Source organism: Orbicella franksi, chromosome 10, assembly GCF_964199315.1.
Source record: "Orbicella franksi chromosome 10, jaOrbFran1.1, whole genome shotgun sequence".
Taxonomy (NCBI): Eukaryota; Metazoa; Cnidaria; class Anthozoa; order Scleractinia; family Merulinidae; genus Orbicella; species Orbicella franksi.
In genome coordinates this window covers 13,240,483-13,252,121 of record NC_138154.1, presented here as the reverse complement: position 1 = coordinate 13,252,121, position 11,639 = coordinate 13,240,483, and positions in this window count along the sequence as shown.

The following is an 11,639-nucleotide window of genomic DNA, read 5'->3' as shown; positions in this document are numbered from 1 at the left end:
TGTGTTTTTTGTTCCGTATGTTAATGTATTTTTTCACATTCTGCACGCTTTTTTTCTCGCGTCGTATGTAAATTTCGTTGCGTATATATTTGTGTTATCCCTTCATGTTCATTTAGTGCTAGTTTATCGTCCGGTACACTTCTAACTTCTTGGTCCTCAGAACCCCGTTGCCAGCATTTTGGTAAGCCGTTTAGTTTATCGTCTGTTTTGTATTTTCCTCTTAGTTTTCTGCCGTCTTCGGTTAGTAGTTTGTATTAATTCGTCTTATGTTTATCTTTAGGAATTTACCTTCCTCCTATGGAAAGTCAAATAAATTTGCTGGTCAGGACTAATTGAATCTCGCTTTAAGTTGTGTCTGAAGTCGGCCCTCTGCCTCTTCATTGACTGCACAGCCTGGAGCGAGCGCGTGTCCCAAAAGAATGGTCATCTTTTGTCGTCTATTCCGGCGGAAGTGGAGAGAAAACTTCAGAGGTCTTTTTGAGCCTCTTGCGTTTTAAGTGGCATTGTCAGAGAAAACTGGGCAGTACCAAAAGATCGAGGTCGGCCGTTTACCTTCATCTTTTGACAGCACAAAAGCTACCCGAAAAGATTAACAACCATGACATTTGCCGAGGTAGGCGTTCGTTCTTCTTCGAGATATCACCGGATCATGATTTTGGGCTCTCAAGCGGTCGAAAATGGCCGACTAAAATATCGGGCAACTTTAGGTCAGCCTAAAAGATACTTCGTACAAATTCCAGAAACTCTTATTTTCGTGCGATAATATTTGGCCCTTTATTAGTTGACTGAGATATATTTGAGGTCTTTCGCTTTAATTCGACGGTTTTTACGAGGTGCCAAATATCGCCGCCGAATCAGTTATGAGAGTGACTCAAATTTTAGTCATTTTCAGCGAGTCGTTTTTCGAAAGTGCGGCAGTTTATTTCCACAGAGAAACAATTTTGTGATAATCTCCTGCACTGTTGTCAATATCCAGTTTAGTTAAAATTGGTATCTACAGGCAAATCGGAGTAATTGGTCTCGCAAAGTCCAAAAAAAATCATTAGTCAGAAATATTTCCCGCCAAATTTTTAGCGAAAAATATCACCTTATTCCGACTTTCTGCGATTGTTATTCATGATTTACTGAAATATCTGCAAAAAAGTAGTTAGCTGGACTGCAGAAGAGAATTTTTAAGAAGTGACATCGTTGTTAACCTAAGTAAACATTTCAAACTTGCCAAATCCTTACTATTACCTGGGCTAAATTTTCCCGCGAAAATCCTATTTTTAAGGTCACGCTGCATGGAAAAACAAAGTGGATCCTCAGTTCGATGGTCTTTTTTGCTGTTGTGTAGAACAAACTGCAAGTTAATAGTGAGCGAACCTATACCCTAAATTTAATTTTGGGACTTCTGCAAACCTCTTGTTTACATCAATTTCTCGTTTTCGAAAGGCGTGACGCGTTACAGATTCAAAGGTCAGACGACTGGACGTCGAAAAGTCGATCTTACTTATGCTGTGTTTACATTTGAGCTTTTACCAAGGTAAACAGTTACTAAGGTCCAGTTACGTAACCTTGGTACATTCGTCCAGGGTTTATACCGGCTCAAACAACTCAAGTTGATCTTTCAACATTCTCGCGCGCTGCATTATCAACGTCATGAAATCGAACTTGGACGAGGATCCCACTGCAGCGGAGCAGGAGCAAATTGAGGTGCCATCATTTTCATAGGCGAGGACCTCATTCCATAATATTGCGGCGAAAATTCAGCTGCTTGATCATACCCAGAGTATGCATGGTTATACGCGCAGAAACGTGGATACGTTGTAACTGCAGCCTCCTCCCTGGTGGCAAAGTATACCGACAATAATTACACAACAAAGGATCGAAGTTTGTCTAGTGAAAGTTGTAAATAATACTGAGAATGAAAAATACAATGCTTTCTTTTTCGTGACGGATTGTTCGCCGTAAGAAGATCGATCCAATCTTTCCACGTTATCTGCCATGATAGCCTAGTCAAAACTGGAAAAGACACGCTTTGCTTTGTCGACAATCGCACAATCTGCTCACCGCGGGAAGTGAAATATTACGCCGCCACAAGCGGATATATCTGTCATCTTGACCTTGGTTACCAACTGTAACCATGCCTGATCACAGGGTAATTACAACTTTTACCTCGGTTAAATTTCTTTTGTCTTTTGCGGCATTTACCAAAGTATCAGTTGGCGTTTACACACGGAAAATGTTTACCTAGGTTAGTAAACTCTGGTACCTCGGTAAACCGTTCAAGTCTAAACACAGCATTAGAGGTTTCTCCTTGTCTTTGAAAACATTAACTGTCCTCTCGGATCAGAAAAATCGCCTGGCATTGCGGGTGGCGGCGTCAGTTTTTCTTTAATTATCAGCGTGCAAACAGGAGGGTCGAGGAAAGACGTCAGAGGTGATGTCTATTTGGGGCAGCCAAATGTAAACAATGAGGAAATACAGGTTACGACAAAACTTCGCTGCTACCCGGCCTACGAAATGATCATAAAGGACAGACGACTGGAATAAACATCTCAATACGTGTAATCGTTGCTAGGTCAGAATTCCCAGCGGAAATCTTCCGTGCCTTGATTGTTGTCGTTTGTATTGCCGCAGGTTTGTACACCGTCTTGCTTTCCGCTTTTAATTCATTTGCTTCCTCTATTACCTCGCGCGCGCAATTGACGCCCCAGGTTACTAGTACACCGTGTTGTTTTCCGCTCTGAAACGTTTACTTTCAACAAAAGTAATTAATGTTGCTCTTGTCAATATCAACCCAAAACCTCCTCAATGCAACGAAATTACATCCAAATTAGTATTGACTGATTTCTTGTTACTTTTACTACTGTTAACGACAGCTATTTAAAGTTCGTAGAGAACGAGATTGCATGTTTGCGATCCATGAACGTAAATTGAATTACATTTTGCACGCAGCTTAGTTGCTCTGAAGATTAATTGAGATAGTTTTGAGGTGGTTTATGAAAAAAAATTCTTGCGGAGGTAAATTAATTTTCATTAACGCGGCCAAAATGTAGTTGTATCCGTGTTAAGAGAAACGGGATGGTAACGAAAGAATATCTACAAAAACAAGATGGTTCAAATAATCTGAATGTCAAAAATAAAATTACGAAATGATGAAATGGATTGTTAAAAAAGAAACGATATTTGTCCAGACAGTAGTGTGTATATCCTTCCTACCCCATTCAAGGAGAGTGCAGAGGTGGAACTATGAGGCCGTGAAGAAGTACCATTGCATAGTTGCAACGGAGGAAGGACTCCTTCCCCCCCCCCCCCCCCCTCCATCTCACCACCACTCACACACTGTTTGCAAGAAGGTGGAAGAGATATCTGCTGTCCTAGACAACATTTCAATTTGATTTAGTTTTCTAAGAACTCATTAAATAAAGTTGTTTTTATTTTTGACATATACATGTAAACCAGCTGAGTGGGTTGCGAGATTGAAACTCAGACCCGTAAAACTAAGACCCTCGAAAACGAAAACTCAGCTAGACCCGAAAAGGTCAGACTCCCTGTGCGTCTCGAAAACTCAGACTCGAAAAATATCACAACTTTTTTTTCGCAGCGTGTGTACTGCGGATTGCTTCAAGACATCTTATTTGCTGTTCGTCCATACAATGTCATAGGCACAATCTGCAGAGAAAGAAAAAAAAAAACAGCCCACGGTGGTAGATTCCTCTGCTCGGATCACGAAAATAATACCCAGCATTCGTATGTCTGTTTTGGTTGCTTTATAAGTATAAACCAAATTGATGAAATTTATTTTATACTTGAAACCATTTAAATTCCAAGGTTAGTGACAATGGCTCGAGGTGCATTGCGTGACAGTTTCCGATATTATATACTACGGATCCTTATGCTTCGATTAATTCTGCTAAATTAAGAAGAGTTTTCCGGGTCTGGATTTTCGAGACACCTTAAGACACCTTTGAATCAGCAAAATATTATCTCAAGCTTCATAGCAAGTGGTCGTAAGTCAATTCCATGCATGAGGTAATAAAGGAAGGAAATGAAACGGAAAACAAAACGGTGTACAAACCTGCGACGATACAAACAACAATGATAGCAAGAGAGATTTCCGCTGGAAATCCTGCAGACCTAGCGACAATTTCACGTATTGAAATGCTTATTCCAGTTGTCTGTCCTTTTCGATCATTTCGTAGGCCGGATAGCAGCGAAGTTTTGTCGTAACCTGTATTTTCTCATTGTTTACATTCAGCTGCACCAAACAGACACCGTGACCAAATAGAGAACACCTCTTGTTTGAACGCTAATAATTGAAGAAAAACTGGCCCGCCACCCGCAATGCTAGGCGATTTTTCTGATCTGAAAGAACAGTTAATGTTTTCAAAAACAAGGAGGAACCTTTAGGTAATATCGACATTTCGAAGTCTTACCTTTAAATCTGTAACGCGTCACGCCATCCGAAAACGAGAAATTGATGTAAACAAGGGGTTTGCAGAAGTCCCAAAATTAAATTTAGGGTAAAGGTTCGCTCACTATTAACTTGTAGTTTGTTCTACACAACAGCAAAAAAGACCATCGAACTGAGGATCCACTTTGTTTTTCCATTCAACGTGACGTTAAAATAGGATTTTCGCGGGAAAATTTAGCCTAGACGGTAAGGATTTGGCGAGTTTGAAATGTTTGCCTAGGTTAACAACGATGTCACTTCTTAAAAATTCTCTTCTGCAGTCTAGCTAACTATTTTTGGTAGATCTTTCAGTAAATCATGAATAACAATCGCCGAAAGTCGGAATGAGGTGATATTTCTCGCTAAATATTTGGTGGGAAATATTTCTGACTAATGATTTTTTTTTTTGGACTTTGCGAGACCAATTACTCCGATTTGCTTGTAGATACCAATTTTAACTCAACCGGATATTGATAACAGTACAAGAGACTATCATAAAATAGTTTTTTGGTGGAAATAAACTGCCGCACTTTTGAAAAACGACTCGCTGAAAATGACTAAAATTCAGGTCACGCTAAATAACGATTCGGCTGCGATATTTGACACCTCGGAAAAACCGTCGAATTAAAGCGAAAGACCTCAAATATATCTCAGTCAACTAATAAAGGGCCAAATATTATCGCACGAAAATAAGAGTTTCTGGAATATGTACGAAGTATCTTTTAGGCTCACCTAAAGTTGCCCGATATTTCAGCCATTTTCGACCGCTTGAGAGCCCAAAATCAAGATGTGGTGATATCTCGAAGAAAAACGAACGCCTACCTCGGCAAATGTCATGGTTGTTAATCTTTTCGGGTAGCTTTTGTACAGTAAAAAGATAAAGGTAAACGGTCGACCTCGATCTTTTGGTACTGCCCGGTTTTCTCTGACAATGACACTTAAGGTTATGGCGAACTGGTCGTATTCATCTTTTTTGTCTGGTTTTTCAATTGTTTAGTTCGAGCGAGACTGAAAGTTTTAATTCGATACATGTACTGCGATGTTTCTTGTGACGAGCTTTCAATGTAGCTGAAGACTCTTCAAAGTTCAAGCTAATTATTAGAAGCTTTCGCCCTGTGGAGGTGCGTTGGCCTCATGGTTAGTGCGCTCGTCTCCGAATCGAGCGGTCCGGGTTCGAGCCCTGGCCGGGGACATTTCGTTGTAGTCTTGGGCAAGACACTTTACTCTCACAGTGCCTCTCTCCACCCAGGTGTATAAATGGGTACCGGCGAACTTAATGCTGGGGGTAACCCTGCGATGGACTAGCATCCCATCAAGGGGGAAGTAGAAATACTCCTAGTCGCTTCATGCTACAGAAACCGGGATAAGCTCCGGTCTGATGGGCCACTTGGCTCGTATGCACACTTTTTTTTTTTTTACTTCAACTCAAAAAATTATTGTCGAGAAGAACGATATCTATTTTAACTTAATACAGGATCCAGGAAATCAAGTAGCTTCGCTCGATTCGTTGACAGCGAGTTCTGAATGCCGCTCTTTCCTGCTGATTACAATCTGTAGGAAGCGTTTAGCCCTCGATAGACGCTTACAATCTGACTTTTCGAGAAAATATATATTCTCTCATTAGCTGAACATAGCGATGAGCACATGAGGCACTTGTACTTAGGGCTTTCATGTACATTTTTTTTCGTCCGTCATGATCGTAGCCTGCGAACACCGCCTATTTTTGGCAACGTGCGGCATGAAACAAAAGCCAGAAATCCCTCGCGTGTTCGAACCGCAGACCTTTTCGCGCGAAAGGTTACGTCATTCACGCTTTGCTATTATCTGATTGGTCTGTTTAACAGAACGCAAACAAACCTCAGACACAAAAGGAAAAGAATGTGTTTCGGATGTGAGCAGCCGTTTCTTTGGGGGGAGCGTTGCGTGACATCCCAAAAAAACGCCTGCCGAGGAGACTAGAAGTTGGTCGGATCACTTATTTTGAGGTGTCTTTTGCATTCGGATCGAATATTTTTTGATGAATTAAAAATAATAATAATAATAACGACAATGACAATGAGCTGAACTATGAGCTTCGAGGAACAGATAATGTCCAAGGACAAATATTCGAGCATTTTTTTGAAAACTGGGGAATATCCTCAGATATTCCCCCGTCGTAGCTGGGGAATATTCAGTCACGTGATGAGTTGAGACCAATTTCCCGCGAGCGAAAATATTTGATGGATTATTATCATAGTAAATAAACGGCTTTATCATGGATTGTTTATATTACGAATTGACTATAATCGCGGCAGCTTGGAACAAATTAACAGACTTTCAACGGAAAGCGTAATACGTGCGCCCAAATGACAAACTGCCCTCTTCAAATGCGCCTTTTTGCGGGCCAGGCGTGAAATGTGCTTCCCTAAGATACATTTTCCGCCCTGATTCTTATTCGTTGCAGAGATGTAAAACAACCTCGCTCGGCCAATAAGATCCTGGCTAAACCATTTCAATGCCCGAGTTGGGCGCGAATTTTTATGGATGAGTTTACACTTGCTCACTTTGTAGGTCTGTAGTGAACGTTTGACGTTTTGGGAACTTTATTTGCAGATGGAAAAAGTTCCAAATTTTCAGTTTCTTTCACGTCAAAACGCATACTTAGAAATTGAGCAAAAATCTCAAGCGAAAAACACCACAGAGAACAACTGAGTTGGGAGTAAAGAAAGTTCGAGAAATGGTGCGAGAAAAGAAAAATTACAGTGGATCTCAAAACAGTAGGTCCAATGGACTTGCGTGAAATTCTGCAAAAGTTCTTCGCTGAAGTGAAAACAGAGACAGGCCAAGCATTAACTCCAAGTGCATTGAGTGGAATTAGAGCGGCCATTTATCGCCATCTAACCTGTTCTCCAGTCAGCCGAAACATAAACATTTTGCAAGACAGCAAATTCAATAATAGACAAATTTCGATATATTGAAATTCGGCCTAAAACAATAGACCTTAGTACGAGGCTCTTGGTAATAAATACAGAGTTTGTGGGATTTATTCCTCAGAGCCTCATGCAGAGGTGTATTGTGTTAGGCTGAATTTTAATATATCGAAAGTGGTCATTTGCCTGCCTACAAAATGCTTGATGCGAAGGTCAAGTTATTTACGAAAGAAAACAAAGCGAAACCAAAACACAAATCATCTATAGAGTCAGGAAACATGCAGAAATTGAATCGATACTTCATGGAATGGAATAAGTTAGTTGAGTTTATTTGGTTTTGGTTGTGTTTTCATTTTTCTCGCGGCGGCAGAGTGAAATGGCGGGAGCTTACAAGGCATTCATTTGAAATAAAACTGATGACACTGGAGGCCATTACATTACCGAAAAAGTTACTGAACAAACTAGAAATTACCAAGGAGGCGCTAAACAGTCTGAGCAGTCATACTCGGATGTTCGTATGTACGAAACTTCAACAGCACTTTTCCAGTTGCTGCTTTTGATTTTTACCTCGGCAAGACTCATCCCGACCGCAAGGCACTTTTTCAGACTCCAAACAAAGCTACCACTAATAATATAAACTTGCAAGCGCCCAGCACTCGTACAGAAATGAGCCTCTGGGAAAAAATACCATTAGCAAGACGATGGCAAGGATTTCTATCAAAGCAGAGTTATCGGAGCGGTACACGTATCACTGAAATTCGTGCATCGACTGTTAATTCTTTGTTCCAGCCCGGTGTGGACGCAAGGAAAATCTGTGTAATCACAGAGCACAAAGATGAATGGAGCCTTTCCCACTACATCAGCGAGAAAACAAGTGCACAAAAAGGAGAGCGTTGAAAGATTTCAAGTGACACCTTGCAGTCACAACTCGCTGTTCGGCAGGAAGCTTCAGGAATCACAAGGCAAAATGTCGCCGGTCCGTCAGCCGTTCCTATTCAAAGTTTACCCTAGGTCTCTTCTCCAAAACCATTCTTTCCTTGGCACAGCCGCACCAATATTGTACCCAACATATTCAGATTGGAACAATGAACATTTATCACAGAAAGTATGAAGGACTGTCCCCATCAACCCACAAACGCGACCGAATAATCGAGAGTGATGATAGCGACTAAAAGCTGTAACTTATTTAATGAAATTAGCAAAGCCAGTCTGTGTCCATTACCTGTGAACGAGAAGACTATTATTTTTTGAATATAAACTGTCTTTTTGCTAATCATTGTTACCAATCTTTTTAAAACTAGATTATATTTGACTTGTATTGTACACAAAAAAGACTTTTATTTGGCTCATGTCTAGCTGATCGTATTGTACCAACAACTTTCCATACCATAGTTTCATGCTATATCTCTGGTAAACATTTTTTTTTTCTTATTAAATGAATTTGTGCGATTTGGCCTTGTTCCGCTCGGGCGTAAATGATGCTACTCGCGCCGCAAATAAACTAAATGTCCTCTAAGGGTCATATGATTGTCCTATTTAAATTATTGAGAGTATCCTATGTTTGTTAATGCAAATGGTAAGCGATTGTTCAAGTCATTTTGGTCGTCTAGTTGACAAATTATTGAAGGTTAAATATACCATTACATATAGCTGTGTCGACGATTTCATAAAATTTATGGACATATTGAAATTCAGAAAACATTACAGAAAATCAACTGACAGACCAGCTTTTATGTTGTAAGATTATTTGATGTTTATTAAGAAATAGTACACGGCTGGGAATACTGTATTGGCTTTGCTGTGGATGAATGTTTTTCGGGTTGGGTATAATAACCCAACATTCAGCATGATCTATCGTCTCAGCATTCGCCTGGGCACCTCTGTCCAATGAGTCAACTAAACGATAATCCTGCGTAGCTTGGCGGTTTAGCAATCTTTTAAGCAATTTGAGCGCGAGCGCACAAAGCGACAAAGTCGCGAAAACGAGCAGGAACCTCCCAGGCTCCTATTGGATTCGCCGCATTTGAAGCTCGTTATCGCGGCTTTGCCACTTTCTTAGCGCGTTCAGATTGCCTAAAAAAACCCAAGCTACGCAGGCTACTAAACGATGTACAGAATAATCCACAGCAACTTCACGACGATCGGCGTGAGGATAAAATCTTGAACAGGCATTCTCAAACTTGTTAATTATTCAGGCAGCTCTTACCCAATCATAGCATCTTATTCTGGTCAGGCGGATGGGTTTAGAAACTCAGTGAAAAACGAGTTGAAAACCACAACCCTGTTTGAAATAATTTCAAACACGAATGCAAATTTTCTTAATCTGCATATTGATAAATCAAGAAAAACACGTGACAATAAACAACTTTATTTAATCACACATATTACAAGACAAACTTTAAACCTAAATTATTTACCGCTGACGTTAAATGTAACGGTAGAGTTCAAACTACGATCGAATTGTATCCCATGATGCATCTCGTTTAGGTTTATGCTATCACTGCGTACGTGACGTCATCATTTATTCCACACTCTCGTGATGATGAAACTATGGCGTGCTTTCACACTTGTTTGGATTCCGTGGCTTCTGCTCTTAAGTGTAGCAATGTTCACTTCTTTTTAAAATGAGAGTGCTGATCTGTCTTTGGATAGTAAAGCATCGAAAAGCAATTTAAAAGCTGACAAATCTCTAAGAAACCAAACAGCATGCCCATATTTAAGCCCTATTTTTACAATACAGTAAATTCTAAATGTTAGTATGGTTAAAATATATCAAAAACAGACAATTGGAACATGCTGTTCTTCATTTTACCTGTACTTCTGGGTTCAAAGTTAATTTTTGTGGCCAGTTCTACCTGAGAATGACCCTGAAATCAGACCAATTCCAGTGTTTTCTCATCTCAGAATAAGAACGTTGTAATACAATGTTTTATTATCAGCTGTGCACTGGAGTCACGTCATTTTTGCTCCACACTAAGTCCATAGACTTAGGACAGAATAGTACTTGCTATTCACCTCTGCGCTAGCCGATAAGAATGCGCAGAACGCACTTGATTCATTTGCGTGGTATAAACTAACGGTAAATAATTTTAAGATTTTCGCAGTATTTAAAAGCAAGAAAAACAATAAAACATTGACCACTGTGTAGTGTTTATCTGGAGTTTTTTTTTTTTTTTTTAATATTGCCTTGACAGTTTAGGCTGCCCTCTGGGAAAATATCCATCTCTACTCTATAATTTCAGGGAACAACAAAACAAGCACTGATTTCAAACCTGGCCTTGTACCAATATGAAATACGTACTATGTACGTAGGTGAAAGAGATAGCAACAAACAAATAATTCCGCATTGCAGAAACAGTACAATCCAGAGCAACATTTAATTAGAAAATACTATAAACATCTTCGAGACTGAAACTGGCAGTCGAGAAATGCACAAAAGAATGTTGCACTAAACAACCTAATATGCTAATAATTTGGAGCAAGTGTTTTCCAAAACATGAAATTAAATCATCTAAATATTCAAAGCTGTTTTCTCACAAAGGGAAGTTCATCGCGCTCATCAACCATACTCAAAGCTACAGTGTAAAGAGAACACTACAACAGGGACTATCTCGTTCCATTCCACAGCTCCTGGTCATAAAATCGGTTAAGAATTAATAACCACGACAGAAATCAGTTCTCTAATCAGTTTATCCCTGTTGAAAACAAGAATTGCAAAGAAATATTGACATATATGTGCAAGAACTACATGTGTTAAACTAATCAACCGATATAACAAAAACGAAAAAATCAGCGACACAGAAACAACAAAGGAATTGTTTGAACAACTGGGATAAATGATTTCATATTTTCCCTCAAAATGTAAGAGACAACTGATCCCTGGATAACCTGTAAAAATCATTGTATTAATTTCCAAGGTCCTCACAAAACAAGAAAATAAGAACAACATCAAAGGGGGCTAAAATTCATAATGAAAAGAATGAAACACAGATTTTCTCTACACTTCTCAAGATATCAGACAACCTTGATTTCTGGCGCATAGAAAATGTGGAAAATGACTTTTAAACTAGCGTCTACCTTCGCTTTATTTGACGGCTGGTTTTCAATGACATAAGCAAATCAAGGTGTCATTGCTAAGTTATTTGCTATAAAATTCACCTATAGTTAAACTCAAATAATACAAAACCGTAATGGCCGCTTTAGGGCGCTTTCCCATGAAAGTATAATATATGAATCGAACATTAAATTCATAGGATTTTCGGCTTCTATCTGTCACCCATCGTTGTATAAGA